General features: G+C 38.7%; 1 protein-coding gene across 4 annotated transcripts in view; it reads right to left on the bottom strand.

Moving 5' to 3' along the window:
• The window catches only part of LPP (LIM domain containing preferred translocation partner in lipoma), a 646,088-nt gene that overhangs the window by 511,564 nt on the left and 117,497 nt on the right, over positions 1-17,027 (bottom strand). The gene's annotated exons all lie outside the window — the stretch shown is intronic.

The following is a 17,027-nucleotide window of genomic DNA, read 5'->3' as shown; positions in this document are numbered from 1 at the left end:
GTTCAAAGTCATTGATGACAACAGATGTAAGAGTTAAAACTACAAGATACCATCAATAAGACTCTGATACAGAAATGATCATCTAGATATGTAATTCTATGAGAAGACCAAAATGCAAAATAATGTGTAAATATTTTATATATATTGGAATATAAAGGAACATAATACATACACATATGCTTGTTTATGCCAACTTTATTCTAGATGGGGATATAAAGAACTAATATCCTATGAGTGGGAAAAGTAGAGGGATGAGACATTGATAGGAGAAAGATTTATTTTTCATTACACTTTTTAATTTTGTGCTATATTTTTGTGTGGGTTGTTTTAATTACTTTTTCATTTTCTTTAAAGAAAAGTCTGGACAACAATGCATCAGTGAGAACGTCAAGTGTAGGAGAAGGGAGCCAGCTAGATGGCCTGCAGCTTTCCAACTCTTCCATTTATTATGGCATAGTGGATTGAGAATGACCAAGATATCAGGATTTGAAACCTAATGCAGCCACTTACTAGCTCTGACTTTTTGGAAGCTCTTTATTCTTGCAGTGTCTCAGTTTCTATAGTTGTGAAACAGAAAGCTAAAATTTACACTTCAACAGATTGTTGTGGAAATTAAATATAATAACATACATAAAGCACCTAAATCAAGGTCAGGCAAGAAATATACAGAGGTGGGCAAAAGTAGATTTACAGTTGTTCGTATGGAAATTAATACAATAACTAATAAATAATAATACAAGAATCAACTCTGTGTATCATGTACTGACAACTATAAAGCTACTTTTGTCCACCCCTGTATGTTCAGTAAATGTTAGTTCTCACTAGTATAAGGATTCTTCCTAATAATAGTTATTATGATTATTATTATTATTACTATCATTATTATAGTCCTGTTCTGCTTAACCACATGTACTGAACCCAACACTTACCCCCAACCATTCTGGTTTCAATTTCCTGTACCATTGCCACAACATGCTAAGCCCCCATGAGGCAAAAGTTGAATAAATAATTACCAATTCTAAACCCCAGTTAGGAGAATAACTGGAAAACATCTATTTCAACTCCCACATCTCACTGAGAAATACGCAGAGGCCAGCTGTCGTTAAGTAGCTGGCCAAAGGGATGGAAACTCAAGTGTACTGCCTCTATTCCACAGATTTGACCACGTCTCATGTGTCGTTAAGGAATGGGCCTCTTTCCCTCATCTTCACTGGCCCCTCATTTTATTTTTATTATTATTTTTGTTTGCTTGTTTTTAGAAAGAGGGGAAGGGAGAGGGTAAGAAAGGATGAAAAACGTCAATGTGAGAGAGGCTCCTAAGCGCCCCAGCCAGGGACCGAACCCACAACAAAGGCATGCACCCTGACGGGGAATTGAACTGGTGACCTTTTGCTTTGCAGGAGGACACCCAACCAACTGAGTTACACCCATCGGTCAGGGCATGGCTCCTCATTTTAAAGGTCACTGTTTTACTTCCAGAAAGTTCCATCTTTACTCTGAAGCACTTCACTCCCCTTGTGAACAAAAATAGCCCTGGTATACACGAACTCATCTTCAGGTTCCCAGACACATCAGATATCAAAATTACCCTTCTTGCAGTATGACAAAAGGACAACTTTGTCAATCTTCCAAAAAAGAAAATAATAATAATAATGAAGACTATCCTGACAGACAAAAATCTGGGCCCCTTTGTCTAGAACCTGGTGACTTAACAACGGATAGTTAGAGACCATGCATCCTGAGAGCAGCGGGCTTTGTTAGTGGTGATGGTAGTGTTAAGGTCTCTGTGTTTGCTGTATTTCTCTTTTTTTCTGTTTGGTCTTTGAGAAAGATTCTATTATGGTTGCTATCAATTCTCATTTAAAGAAATAAGGACAATGGTATTAATAATGAAACAAAAGTACTCCTTTTTTACTCTCTGTGGTCTGCAAGGAGTTTCACATTTCATTCAGATCAGAACTCCATGTTTTACTGATGTGAAAGTGTGTGGTTTTGTGATAACTAAGTTCTTCTAATATTCAACTTTCTGTTGTTTCTTACTTGCAATTTACAGTAAACGTATCCCAATTTTTTCCCTTTGTCAAAATCAGCCCATTTTTCAAAACAAGCAGGCACCCTTCAACGTGGCACTTTTCATGAGTATCATACGGGCACGAGCCCATTTAGACCTAGTTTATTATGTTAAATGATCTCAAACATGAAGTAAACTGCCCAAATGTTATCTTTAGACTCCACAGGACATTATTCTGGGGGAGCACAGAAGAAAGCCAAGTTCAGTATTTGCTTATCTCCCATCTCCTGCAATGTCCTCTCAACTTTCATTTTTGGTTAAATTTGAATAGAGAAATCAGGGGTGGTCAGTCTATAACATCACTTATCATCATTCCCTTAATTAATCATAACACTTACATGGGATGATGATTCATTTTGAAAAGTTCCTTCATAGGTGCTTGCCCATCCTATCAAACCTTGGAAATAGAGGATGCCAAAATTATTCTCCCCTAACTGTGTACTAGAAGAAACTTAGGCTCAGAAAGAGCAAGTAAATTGTCCAGGAGCCCCCAGGAGCCCCCAGCAATAAGTGGCAAGAACAGGCCCTCAGCCCAAGTTTTGTCATTGTAGAAGAACATTTTTCATTCCCTGCTCTTCCTAAGGAGAGAGCCCAGAGATTTTCTGAATCCTCTGTACATTATGGGTTCTTAGCCTTTTGTGATGATACCCTATAGTTCATCAGCAAGGCTCCCTATCAGCTTGTACCTGATTGGGTACATTTTAATTGTTCAATGCCTAGGCCTAGCAGGGGTTAAGCATTTTCACAATCACCAGGGTCCATCAATTGTCAGATCTGTCACATGTAATTTGTTACTCATCATTGTTAATAGTCCTAAAGTTCCAAATGATTTGTTATTTAGAGGCTAGCTCTCTTTGAAGGTTATCCCTACAATATTGTCACTCACACTCCCATTTACTTTAAGTGAGACAATAAGAGGCAGACTTATGGGTCTCCAGTTATTCCACATAACCTCAGCCTGCCTTCCCTCAGTCACAGCCCACAGTGTGCTGTTATATGAATATTATTCACCATAAAAGTCTTTGATAAATAAAGACCAAGACACACTGCTGTAGATGGAGGGGCAGAGTGACTGACAGAAGATGGCTTTCCTAGAAATAAAAGAAATTATCTGAATTCTCTGTAGACTGGTTAAACCTCTACCATCAGTCCTGAGTTTGTTCTATGGCCTGAAGTTTGGATAACAAAACTCAGAGTGCCCTGCTTATAATCCCAAGCCATCTCACCAAAACAGTATGCCCAAAGAGAGGTAACATGAGTGTCTTATCTGCTACTCAATTTACACAAACACACACACACATACACAAAGCACATAGAACACAGAAAGGACACAGTCTAGTGCTGCAGGTGACCAAAACTGTCCCACTGTACACTCTGTACATGTCAAGAAAATTTTCCCTAATGCCTAAGAGATAAATAGCAGTCTTCTAAGTTTTACTGAAGTCAGCTTGGCCATCATTGTTATCAGCTTATCTCATAGAACCAAATATGTATTATCCATCTCCCTCACTGGACTGAAAATTCCCTGCAGTGAAGGATCAATTATTCATTCAAATAAATATTTACTGAGCAAATACGCATCAGACACTAATCTAGATGGTAGAAATACAGCAAAGAACAAAAAAAGGACTAAATTCCTACACTCATGGAGTATATAAACCTGTGGTGAAGGCAGAAGATTCACAAACAGGTAAATGAACAGAGTTTTCAAAGAGCAATAAATATGTTTCGAGCAGTTAGGGACTGCTTGATGTGGGGAGAGGGGTTGTTATCTATATAACTTCTACTTCGACCCATTGAGTTGGAGCTTTTAAAAAAAGAAAATACTCATGCTTGGCTCCCATTCCAGATATTCTAATTTGTTCAGTTTGGAGTTGCTCTTGAGCAACAGTACTTTTAAGGGTATTTCAGTGATTCTAACATACCGTCAGGGTTGAGAACCACTGGCATGCTTGGTTTTGAAGGTGAACAGTCCTGGGTTTGAAACCCACCTGCTACATATCATCTGTCTGATCTCAGGAAAGACATTTAATCTCTCTGAGCTTCAGTGACCTTACCTGTAAGGAATAATAGCAGTCATGCATACCTCTTTGGATTACTGTTAAGAATTAAATGACATATGTAAAATCTGCAGCAGAGTGCCTAGCACAGAGAAGGACTCAGTAAGTGCTGGCAATAGTGTACTGTTACCTTTCTCAGTTAAAAATATACAGGAGACACGAACCAGAGAGCTGAAGGTCAAATGTGGTCCTTAGACGGTTCTGTTTTCCATGTACAGTGTGGACTTTTAAATAGCTTCGTTGTTGCTTTGAGCCAAAGTTGATGTTACTGAGATCATAAGTTGAATGTTTTCCCCTTCCATGAAGAAGCACCTCTTACAGAAGTTTAAAAATATTTTAATGGGCCAAGATTTAAAAACTAAAGATTTCATGTCAAAATCTGACAAAGCATTCCTATATGACAATAACTGATTAGCTCCAGGCAGCTGCCACCTTTTTCAGAGGGAGCCTTCTGGAGTTTTTCCCATCCAGCACCACACCCAGCACTCCCTCCCCAAAACACACACTGAGACCATGGCTGAGGACCAGTCGCATTTCATCAGCACAACTGCCCTGTTATTTTCCCTGCAGTAAAAAGGAAAACAAAATATTCCCTGTACCCAAGACTCTAAAGTGGAAAAAGGAAAGCTAGATAAATGAGCTTTGTATTTCAAGAAAAAGGACTGGAAGAATTTCATTGTGGAAGTGAAGAATACCTCTGTGAAGTAACTTTGCAAATTCAGTGCCTCTGTGTCAAAAGCATAAAACATACATGTCACCTGCTCACTCTTTTACATAACATGGCCCTGTAGTTGGATGACGCATCATGACCTGGGTATTGAAATAGGAGATTGGTAAACATTAGGTCCTTTAATCCCACAACTCTGTGAGGTACTTTCCATTATCACCATTCTCAAGGATGAGGAATTTGAACCTTGAAAAGGATAAGCAATGGTTTTAGGTCACATAAATAATAAATGGCAAAGTTAGGTATGGAACCAGAGCTATCTGAAATCAAAGTCGAAACTTCGTCCACTATACTATGCTCCTTCAACCCAGGGACCTATTTAGTGTAATTCAACTATTGAGGAGAAGAACTAGATGGGAAAATTCTTGGAAAGAACATCATTAGTTTAGAATAGTCCAGGTAGGACAAGTCCTCAAATAACACCAGTTCCTTCAAGGTTGTTTCCTTATTAACGTTGACGAGATGTAGGAATTTAACTGATGTTTATATCAATTAGCCTATGGTAAAATTGGTTTCATTATATGTAATTTTAATTAAAGTCACAGAGCCAATCAATGATAAGTAAGTGAGGACTTATTGTATATCTCTCTCTGGCCAATGTACTTGTTCTCCATGCCACTAATAACAAAGACCACCCCGATAATTTCTAATAGCTGTGTCTTTCAGACTTTGAGAAACCTGCAGATTCCGATGAAACCTGCTCCTCTCTTCTGTCTCATGTAAAGATAGCTCTACTCTTAAATCTATAGTTCAAGCAGGTTGCCAAAAGAAGAAAATATTACTGTGTATGTGTGTGTGTTGTGTTGTGTTGACAAAGATCAAAACCGATACCTGAAATGGAACACCAATACACATTTAGGTTCATCACAAACATTGTCTCTTTGCTGAAGCCGCCCTTGGTTCAACCTGTCAGAATTAACCTGCCTCCAGATTCTAATACAGGTTATTTGTATCTATTCTTGATTTCTCCATCACACTATATTTAGGTGTTATGTGTTAACATCCCCACCAAAGTAGGATTCTCTGCAAAAAACATCTTTTGTTCATTCTATGCCCACCCAAGTCTAGGCTCACCACCAAAGCTAAGAACAAAACATGGCAAAAAGTTAGATGAAAATAAGATTAAATTAAGTGAATAAGTGAAGATAAGATTGACCATTTTCTAACCATGTTTCTTTAAGTAAATGTATATTTAGTATTAGTAACTACAGAGCTAGGCTTTGTCCAGGTGCAGGGATTAATTTTTTAAAACTTTAATTCAAGATGCTAACCATTTACTGAAAAGAACAAATGTACATATATAACCACAACACAAAAGCAATAAAAATTAAGCTTCCTAAGAGACACAAACAAAAAAATGTTCTGGTACTTGAAAGAAATGTTCAAGATATGAAATTTCTCAGGACTTTGCTATAATCTTTCTTTTAAGTAGTCAATTAAAATACATCTATCCAAATAAATATGAAATTTCTTTATCTGATAATTTACTGACATTTCTTTTTTGAAGATGCTGACATTTAACTATCAAAAGAGTTGTTAAGAAAGGTCTCAGCCACAAAGGGGAATTCAACTTTTTTTTTTTAATTTAAAGGAGATTAAGAGAAAGTATCTTTTTTCTTTCAGCAATTCTGTAAGAGCTTGACTTTTCTGACAATATAACTGTAAAAAACACCTTAGTTAAAACACATAAGAAAGGATAAGATGCTCAAGCTATTTATGTCTACAATTATTTGCTGAACATATGCTAATTGCCAGTAAATATGTTAAACTCTCCAGGAAAAAAAAGAGCTCACTCTTTATGTGGGGTAACAGTGGGGTACTGGTCCAGAGGACATTAGGATATAACTTTATGATAAGCAGCATAGAAAAGGTATGGGCAAAAGACTATGAGATTAAAGGAGGAGAGAAATTATGTAAATTAGAAACTTTATTGATAAATGAAGCATAGCACTATAAAATGAAAACTAAAAACTAAATTGAGTATGTTGGCATTTGCATTATATTCATAGTCATGCCAATAATTTGTTGACAGAACTTAAGCAAATCACTGCCTACATTTTAGAATTGTTTTCCCCATCATTAGGAGACATATGGCCCTCCCAGTGGTCAGTCTACAAACCTATAATACTCTTTTCTGAACTGAAATTATAGTAAGAGAAGGCAAGTTTTTTACTGTGTCATTATAATCCATTTGCTCTCTGAGATAGTTTGTCAACTGAGAGATCCAAAAGCAATAAATCTAGTAGCTATACATAATATGATAATTTCATTATAATTTACATGACTTACTGAATTACATACCATTTCATCACAAAGGCTCAAGTACTCTTACAGGGGACATAGAAGGCAGGCCGATAAGCAGGGTGGAATTTCCAAGAGCGTTCCCCACCCATTCCATGGCAAAGAATGTACAGGGCAATTCTAGGTCCAGCTGCCATAGTCAATACTGGCTATGTTGGTAAGTACTTTATTTCACATCAGAAATGACCCCAATATATCTTTCCAGTGTCGTCTCCAACTAATACTGCCTTTCATATCTTTATTTTATAAATTACTATTAGTCAAACTTTCCTTTCCAAATCATAATCTGCAAGGAGGGTGCTGGGAATCTGTATTATCAATAATAAGAGTTTTCAATAATCAGACAAGTCTGAGAAATCCCACTACAGAACAACTGAACTATGTATTATTAACCACAGATGTCCTGCTTTGTGTCCCTTTTGGGTGTGTCTTTAGCCTGCCTTATGCATCTTTCATTTCTGGCTGGTGACATATGCTTAGCTATCTTTCAGGATCCAGTTAAAATACCACCTGATTTCACTACTCTCCACACTCTCATACATATACTTTGTATTTCTTACCTCCTTACTTTGATTATGACATTTTCAAGATCAGAGGAGTCTGATTCATTACTTCATTTTTTCAACAAATAGCTACCATGTATCTACCATATGCCAGGCACTAATGTAGGCATTGGTCACAAAACTAAGTTCACTATTTTCAAGGACATTCAAGTACAGCTGTTGGCAAATCATAGCTCACAGACCAAATCGGGGTCACTACATGTTTTTGTAAATAATTTTATTAAAGCATAGCCAAAATCAATTGTTTACATATTGTCCATGGCAAATTTGAGTATTTTACATATTGCTTCATAGAGTGAGTAGCTGCAACAGAGACCATATGAATCCCAAAGGCAAAATATTTACTGTTTGTTCCTTACCAGAAAAATTTGATGACCCCTATTCTTGTATACTCTCTCCACAGTGCCTAGTAGACAGTAGGCAGTTAATAGATAGTTAAGAATAAAATAAAGATAGAAAGTGAAAATAAGATCACATAAGACAAGGCCAATGGCAGAATCTCTTCTACCCAATCTCCATCTCTAGCATCTAATTATGTCAAAACTAATTTTCATCCAGGATATAATGTTATTAGCAATGCTACAGTTCAGCATAATAAAAAGGAGGCTGTGGCAACTTTCAAACCTATGAAAAGTTAAGAACTAAATAAATTTGCTGTGTATTCAAAAGTCATTACTATTTCAGGCTCATTTGTGATCACTACAGCTGGCTTGGCAAAACATTATTACAATAGCTGTCTTTTCTGGCTTTCAGAGCTTACAAAAGTTTGAGGGCAGTTGTTATTGTATTTCATTGGTTTGTTTGCCTTTATCAGATGCGTCTAGTGGAGGGGACCTTTGTGCCATTTGGATCAAGCTGACTAATGAGATTCAGGTTAAGTCATTCACAAACACAGAGTTGCACATTAGGAAAACCTCATTCTGTCAAATACCAAAGTCAACTTTATAGAGTCAAACTAATATCCATATCCTAAGAACTGTCTTCTTCATCACGTCCATATGAAAACTTTCTTATCTTTCGAGAAAAAAACTGAAAACAATTGGGGTCTTTGCAGGATCCTTTTCAGAAGCTGAGTAAAAGTAAAATTTAAAGGGTAGAAATGATGTACAGTTAGGGTTTTACAAGTCTTCTGCACGGCATCAGTATGGTTTACTGCAGAGAGTAACCATTTTACAGTTAAACAAGTCGTGATTCCACAAAAGCTGTGCCACTTGTTAACCACAAAACATGGGCAAGTCATTTAGCTTCTTTGAGCCTCTGCCTCTTATTTGCAGAATGGGAATAATATGACATACATCACGGGGCTGATGGAAGAATTAAATAAGATAGGTAAGTGCAAAGCTGCTTTCTCAGAATCAGAACAAAGGAGGTTTTCAGTAACAGTTGTTTTTTTTCTTTCCATTTTATCCAATAACAAGTACAACACAGGTCCCCACACCTCAGAAACCCCTCTGTATAATAAAGCTAAATTCCCTGAAAATGTTATAGTATATTTTTAAGTCAATAAATTTAGAAGGATATCATTTGCACATCTTTGATTCCTAGTGCAAACTGAAAAATGTATTTCCCTTCTCAATTTATTACTCAGAAGGTATATAATACGTCTTGTTTATTCTATCTCTAGGTGGTTGATTTCAAAGAAAATATTAGTTGAAATAATGGTTCCCAAAGTGCATTATATTAAGAACATCCTGAAGAGCATCACAGAGTGGATAATCAGGTTTATTCTAAACACCCCACTGATTTCAACATGAAACAGAAATGGTCAAGTTCTAGTCATTTTTACGTCCTGGTTCTTGTGCCCTTGGCCACTGTGATCACCTTTGTAAAAAAGAAATAAACATATTCCTGTTACAATAGTCTTCATTAACTCTGCAGGTAGATATGGATAGGTCGTCGTCGGCAGCCGTCCGTCTCGAGAGACGATGGTGTAGCTTCTTAAGAGTCTATCTGCACCGCCGAGAATGGCTGTGCAGTCCGACTCGGGAGTGACACGGTATCTGTCTCCTCCCGTGTTGAATCGACATCTTGCGATGACGCTGCAGTGTCCTCTCCAGTGAAGCTGAAGCTACAGAGCCTGGGCAGGGTGATATGGAGGGTCTGCTGTTGCCCATGCAGCAGACCCCCCCTCTCTTCGCAGCTGAAGGATCCAAGGGAAAGACGGAGTCAATACAGCTTGGCTTCAGGTGCGCCGCAGGAGTTGCCGGTGTTGACTACAACGTCAAACCGCCTTAGGGACTCCGGCTCCGGATTTTCTGTGGGGGTTTACTCCCTTAGCCTTTCCCCTGAAGAGGTATGCCACAAGGCAGCGGAGGTTTTTTTTTTTTTTTTGGAGTCAGAGTTTTCCTTCTCTGATATGGATAGGTGACTTGATGGATATGGATGACGGATGAGATGCAGAGAGGTAGATGAGAGGGGCAGTAAGAATGGCCAGAGGAGAGGATAGGCAGTTAGAAGGATGACTGGATAGAGAGGCAGAAGATAGATGGGCTGGAGGATGGACAGATGGAGCGATGGAATGCAGGCAAATGTAGACGACAAGATGCTAGGCAGACACACATAAATGCAGAAAGAGAAGTAAAAAAGATAAATCCATGACAAAAAGATCAATCTCAGGACTGAAATACTAGCACAATTCCCTATCTAACCTACTGCTCCTTAAATCTCTATTTAAAAAAATACCTAAAGGTCTCTCTTCATTATTGTCAACACATCCAAATATGTGGAAACTACAATATGATGTATGTCCCCAGCAATGGAAAAGACCCTTCGGGTAAAACAAATTTACCACATCCTCCTAATAAGAGACAATTAAAAGCCTTACAGAAGGCATAAGGCAATTTATCTAATGCAGTGCATTCATGAGACGAATGATACTATTTTCAATGTTTCTCTAATTAATGTTATGTTAATTAAGAGAACTTGGCCTAATAGACTTTTTAGTCAGAATTTTCTCTAAATTAACAATTCTATAGGTCTAACTTTACCCTAGAACTGCTATTTTTTTTAATTTATTTGTTGTTTTGTTTATTTATTTATTTTTAGAGAGACGGAAAAGGAGAGAGAGAGGGAGAGAAACATCACTGTGTGGTTGTCTCTCACTTGCGCCCCCAACTGGGAACCTGGCGTGCAACCGAGTCATGTGCCCTGACTGGGAATCGAACCAGCGACACTTGGCTCGCAGGCCGATGCTTAATCCACTGATAGAACTGAGATCTTAACTGAAAGTAAGATCTAAATTCCAGTCCAATACATATTGATTCAGAATGAAATAAAATGGCAAGTTCCTCTACTAAGAAAATCAATATCAAGTCCCCCTGTTTTGTGTAAAGCAGCACTTAATAATGGAAGCAATGGTGAAATATAGCACAATACATGCAAATACATCACTCATATAATGCAACATTTTGCAGTGATTAAAATGTATACTTTTAAGTAACGTTTAATGTCATGGGAAAACAATTACAATATAATACTATGTAAAGAAAATATGTAAAACTAAAGATGTGTAACATGACCATACACACACACCCCTTTTAAAGAAGAATAAAGTGGTCCTCTGTGTAAACTGTAACAGTGGTTATCTCTGTATAATGGGTTATGGGTGTCTTAATCTGCTGCTTCTTATTTTTGTGCATTTTAACATTCTAAAGTAAGTGCCTATAAGTTTCATAATTGAAAAGGAAATGTTTGTTTTGTTTTAGGGAAAAGGCCAGCACCTGCATTAAGATAACAAATAGGAAGTTGTTTTATTTTCCATTTACAGAGTATTTTCATCAGATGAGATACATTAACTCATCTGATCCATTCAACAACTGGGAGAGATGGGTTCAAGGCTCTCCATGGACAGGCAAGCAGTCAGGTTCACACAGTAAAATATGACACAGCAGACCTGACTCAAGGTTTCCTGGTGCCCTGCTGCCTTCTTGACAATGCCCATTCATTTATTTCAGTGAAAGAGTTTTGTTTTTAGTTTTTTTTTCCTAAGGGGGTTCCAAAACTCTTGCTACCCCAAGGTACCAACATCCCACGTGGAGAAAAAAGAAAAAAAAAAAAAAACTTGCACCTATAAGCCTCTCTGGGCCCCTTAACACCTTGCCCACAGTGGGAGGGGTAGACTGTTCAAGAATAACATTTCCTTCTGTTGCTATTTTCAAAAACGTATAAAGCCAATTATCCTAAGGGGACCAGTCCAACCTATTAAGGGGATGTCCAGGCACAATTTAAAAAAAGACACAGTCTGACCTAGATAAGGAAATCAGAGACAAAGATGAGAAAGCTGCTGAAGACGGCGGAACTCGGAGGGTGGTCTGGAGTCAGCGTGAAGAAGGACCGCAGTTCAGATGCAGCTGGTCTGGGGATGACTCACCGCTGCGGGCTGCGTCCTGCCCCATTCATCACGCAGGTTTTTCCATCAGACTTTACTGATGACATGTTCCCCAGGAAGGTGCTAAGATCACTTCTGCAGTTTTAAAATAGGAAAGATATGACTGAAAAGCAATAACACTGATTCCACACGGCACACTCAAAAGAGCCCAGGGAGAGTTATGATGACGATTGTAGGAACATTGGCCTACATTTCACCTCTGCCAGCAAGCAAACCTGCCACAGTCTGAATGGTCTGCAAAGTCTATTAAAGTTAACTGACTGACAAACTGTGGTTCATTGCTAAAGGTATAAGACAGGTTAATTATGTAGGGAATGTAATCGGGAAAGGGTGGACCTTCTCAGGATCTGCGGACAAAATGAGAAGTTGGATCTTTGTGGAAAGGTTGGAACCTATACAATAAGATAGAACATCAGAAGCGGCCTAACTTTTAGTGGGGCTAAGCTAAGAACTCATCCCCTTAGTCTCCCTCCTGTGGAAACGTCTAGAATAGAACCCATAGCATACATGTAGGAACAACAAAAGTATTGCTGGGGTATAAAAAGAGCAGATGGTGAGAACACTGAGCCTTTGTTTCCTTGTAGCATTCATCCAGCTTCTTCTCCAGCTGACACTACACCCTTTTTGAGACCTACTCGCTCTCTTTTCATGCCCTGAGTGTGTCTTTTTCATCCAGGAAACAATGGATTAAATATCTTTTTTTAAAAAGCCTTTACTCTATGCATGGCACACCATAACTAAACTGGTAACAGTAGATGCCCATCAGAATTACTTACAAAGTTTTTCAAGATGCAAATACCCAGGCACACAATCAAAGATTTAGGATGCAGACTAAAAATTTGAATTTTACTGAAACTTCCCTAAGTGAAGCTGATCCCCAAACTCAGGTGAGAACTATTACTGATTGGAGCCATCATCAACATGGGTATTAAAGAATCAAAGATAAGGAAAGTGATGAGGTGACTGGGCTCCAGGCTCCAGGAGGATCAAGAGGAAAGTAAGTAACCTGTGTTCAGGGTAGACAGCGGGAACAGAGGACCAGAAAGTGATCAGGTATCCCCAAGGCCAAAAAAAGCTGTCCCCAAGAGAAGTGCAGTGTGATCTGTGAAAGGTCTCCAGAAAAAAGGAACTACTTAGGGGTCTTGACATGTGGTAAACAGGGAAATACCACCAGGATTTGAGTTTGCAGAGATGGGTTTGCAAAAAGTATTCACCTTAAGAAAGCAAATTCATCAATCTACACAGTATATTCGGTTCATTATCTTCAAAAAGATGACACTAAGTGAAAAGTAGATGAATGTATTGCTTTCGATGTTGTTGAACAAAAAATAGGCTCTAGGGAAACCCTGAATTGGAAGGAATATGTTACAGACCCCAAATAAGAAGATGCATAATCCATCATGACTACTAACTGTCTACAACAGATCTTTCAGTCAAAACAAGGCAGAGAGTTTAGCTAATGACACCTCCTTTATTCCTTTGAATGTCAAAATCAAGTCCAATTCACTTGTCTTGTGGAAACCTATAAAGAAATCCTGCTGTTTCACTTCAAAATGAAATATACATTATAAAATAAAGTATTAAGCTGGCTAATAAAACCTAGTCCAAGTGTCCTTGGATAATGATCTTTAAATTTGCCTATTTCTTCTTCCATAAAATGGAAATAACAGACTTTTCTCAGCTGAATGTAACAAGAAATAATATTCTAGGCAGCTGTTAAATAATGAAATACCTAGTTCTAACTGCTAAATAAACTATCAACTTACATTTTTTTAAATCTAATATGCATTTTTGTTTTCTATAAGCAACATATAGTTCCTAATTTGCATCATTCACCTATTTGAATCTTGATTTGCAAGAATCACTTCTGATTTATCCAAAATTCTAAAGATGGAGTTTATCTATGCAGCTGGACTCTCCCACCCTATGGATTTCTTTATCCTATAGCATTCTCTAAACAGAAGTCTGAGAGGGAAGCAAAGGGTCTGATCAGTTTACATGAGATGTCTGGAGTTTTGCACTGAGGGGTGGTTGTTATTTCTGAAATGGAGACTGATTCTTGCACCAGTCCTTGACAGCATTACATGGGCCCTTGTTTACTCTGGGTTGAGTTGTTTCATGTGTCTCTCAATTGGTATTTCCTAAATAGATTAACCAGCCTGAATTACATCATCCCCTGCTCAGCAAACTGTCCCTCACTTTCACACCATGGCCCTGTCCTGCCTTCCAGCTTCCCTTTTTTTTTTCCCCCCCAAAGGAACCCGGCTGGGATCTGAGTGAGAAACGAAGGCAAGGCTCCTGGTGGTGACAGAACACTTCCTGTCCACCTTGCTTTCTGCCTTTTTGTGTTACTCTTCTCCTTCCATCCACCTTGTCAGCAGGGAAGGAGGAGGTGAATTACCCAATTATTGACTTTGGAGAAGGAACTAGGCCTGTGCAACTCAGGTCCTTCCTCCCAGCCTTGGGACTTACCTGAAGGCTGAAAGAACATATGCTCTGCTGCTCAAGGTAAGGAGTTTTACAGGCACAAACTCCTCCAGGGAAGCAGTCACAAGCAGTTGTCTGAGAAAGGGTAACTGATTATTCAGGAATGCCGTGTTAGCAAGCCCACTGAGCTGGCAAATTTAAAGTCCATTCTACTGCCTAATATTTATTTCCACTTACCTGATTGCAGTATTAACTTTCAAATGATTTCTAGATGGGTACCAAAGAATGAGAGGCAGAATAGCAACTAGAGCTGAGACTGAGTCTTGGGGGCCAAGGCAGAGGCTAAGTTCAGTCTCAATTAGTCCCTCAAACCCAGACATATTGTCTACTATAACCACACTGAATGTGCCCTACCTTGTGCCGGGGTACATCTGGGCCTCTGCCTTTGCTCACGCCCTTTGTTCATCCCCAAACTATCTCCTCAAACCCTCATTCACCCTACACTGACCCACCAGCCAAGATCGCCCAGCCTTCTCAGATGCCTCCAACCACAGGGATCTCTACATTCCCTGAATCCTCACAGCTCCCTCCAAGCTTTTGGTCTCTATCACTCTGTCATTATAAACATCGTAAGTGTAAAGCCAATATCCAGGAAAGTCTAAGTTTCTTTGCTGTTGAGCCCCACTCACCTCCATACTCTCCTCCCCAGCCCTCCTCCACTGACACAAGTTAACTAACATCGACTGCGAAGTTCTATGCACCAGGCAAGAAAGTAAGAGCATTATATTCATTATCTTGTTTAATCCTCCCTAGGAAGTAGGTACAGCTACCACTCTCTGAAAGGAACAGCGTCTGTCTTCAGAAAGGCTCTCCATTCCAAGAAGATCTGGCTGTCTCTGGTGTAACTATGGGGATGCTTGCAGACTTGAGGCAGAAGAGCAGATGGGGATGGGAAGTGAAGCTCAGAAGCACTAAGTTTAGTTCAAAACTGAGGGTTCTACTTACACTGCCTTGATCTTCACCTACACGGTCCCTGGGTTTAAGGAAGAAAACAATTCTCACTTTAAAAAAAGTTAAAAAAGGGAAGATGGAGAAAATAAAATTCCATATGAACACAGCTCCATGAAAGGCCTAATTACTCAATGTGATCAAGTCTCCCCATTCCCAATCTTTGCTCTGAAAACAGAGATCTGGATAATGGTGGTTTTGTCACTAGATGAATAATAAGCCCCAAGGATTGCTAGAATTACAAGGCCCAGACCAGATCCACTCAAATATAGCTGGAAGCTTTCTAGTAACTCTAAACGTGCATGGGGAATGAGCTGCTCAGAGAAGTGAGTCACTTACTGGAATCCGTGCTGCCTGCATTACTCAGCTGATATTAATACACCCACTTGTTCATTAAAGTTTAATTGGAGTTCATGTGAATTGGTTTCACTGGGTACTTAATCAAAGAGAAATGTTTGTGTATGAACGGTTCATATACAAAACTAGAAAGAACAACATTTCTTCAGCCTCTACACACATCCAGATAGTGAGACAGTGAGAGAAAGGTAGAATAATGATCTTGAAGGAGGAAAGGAAAAAGCTGTACAGACAGACACAAGAGTAAATGGAAAATCCTCTGTGCAGCATGAGCCACAGTTCCTAGTTCATCAACTGTAGCATAAAATCAGCCGGGACTCAAAGGCCAACTCCCACACAGGAACTTCTTCCTTTCTGGGGTTTGCTAACAAAGCTGCAGGCTTCCTTTCCTCCCTGCCTGGGCACCTGTCTCCAGCCATACATCTTTATTTTTAAAATGGGTGGATAAAGAAAATAACCATCATTCAACATAATCACACATTTCTCTTGTATTAAGCAAACAAGGAACACAACCCCAAATTCCTATTTATACAGTCAGGGCTGTCAGTACTCTGCTATTTCTTATTGAGTATCTCACTGATCAACATTTCTGGAAGTATAAATTTTAAAGCTCCTGAAAATATTGTGCCTGAAGTTGAGATGAAATAAATTTCAAGTCCGGTAGCTCTGGTTGTGTTCTCAGTTTTTCCTTAGGCATGGTCATCAGTGTTAAGCGTGTATGATTTCTTGGCCCAAAACAAGCCAAGTGAGTTAAAAACTTGATGCTATACACCATTTGACCCCTCAGAACTTGTAGATTAAAAGGTAAATCTGCTTATTTCTTAATGAACTTCATTGAGATAAAATCACACACCATGCAATTCACCCAGATAAAGTCTATGATTTAGTTTTGGTGTATTCACAAAGTTGTGCAAACATTTCTACAATCTAATTTAAGAATATTTTCATTACCCCCAAAAGAAAACCATTCTTATGAGCAGTCAGGCTCTAACCCCCACCCCACCCCTGCCAGCAACTACTAATCTATTGTACTTTTTATCTCTACAGACTTTATGGGTTTGCCTATTATGGATATTTCATATAAATGGAATCATATAATATGTTGTCTTTTGTGATGGGCTTCTTT

This window comes from Furipterus horrens, unplaced genomic scaffold (assembly GCF_987537825.1).
Source record: "Furipterus horrens unplaced genomic scaffold, mFurHor1.1.pri manual_scaffold_1, whole genome shotgun sequence".
NCBI lineage: Eukaryota > Metazoa > Chordata > Mammalia > Chiroptera > Furipteridae > Furipterus > Furipterus horrens.
Note: the sequence above shows the minus strand (reverse complement) of the source record. Positions and strands in the feature narration are given on the sequence as shown.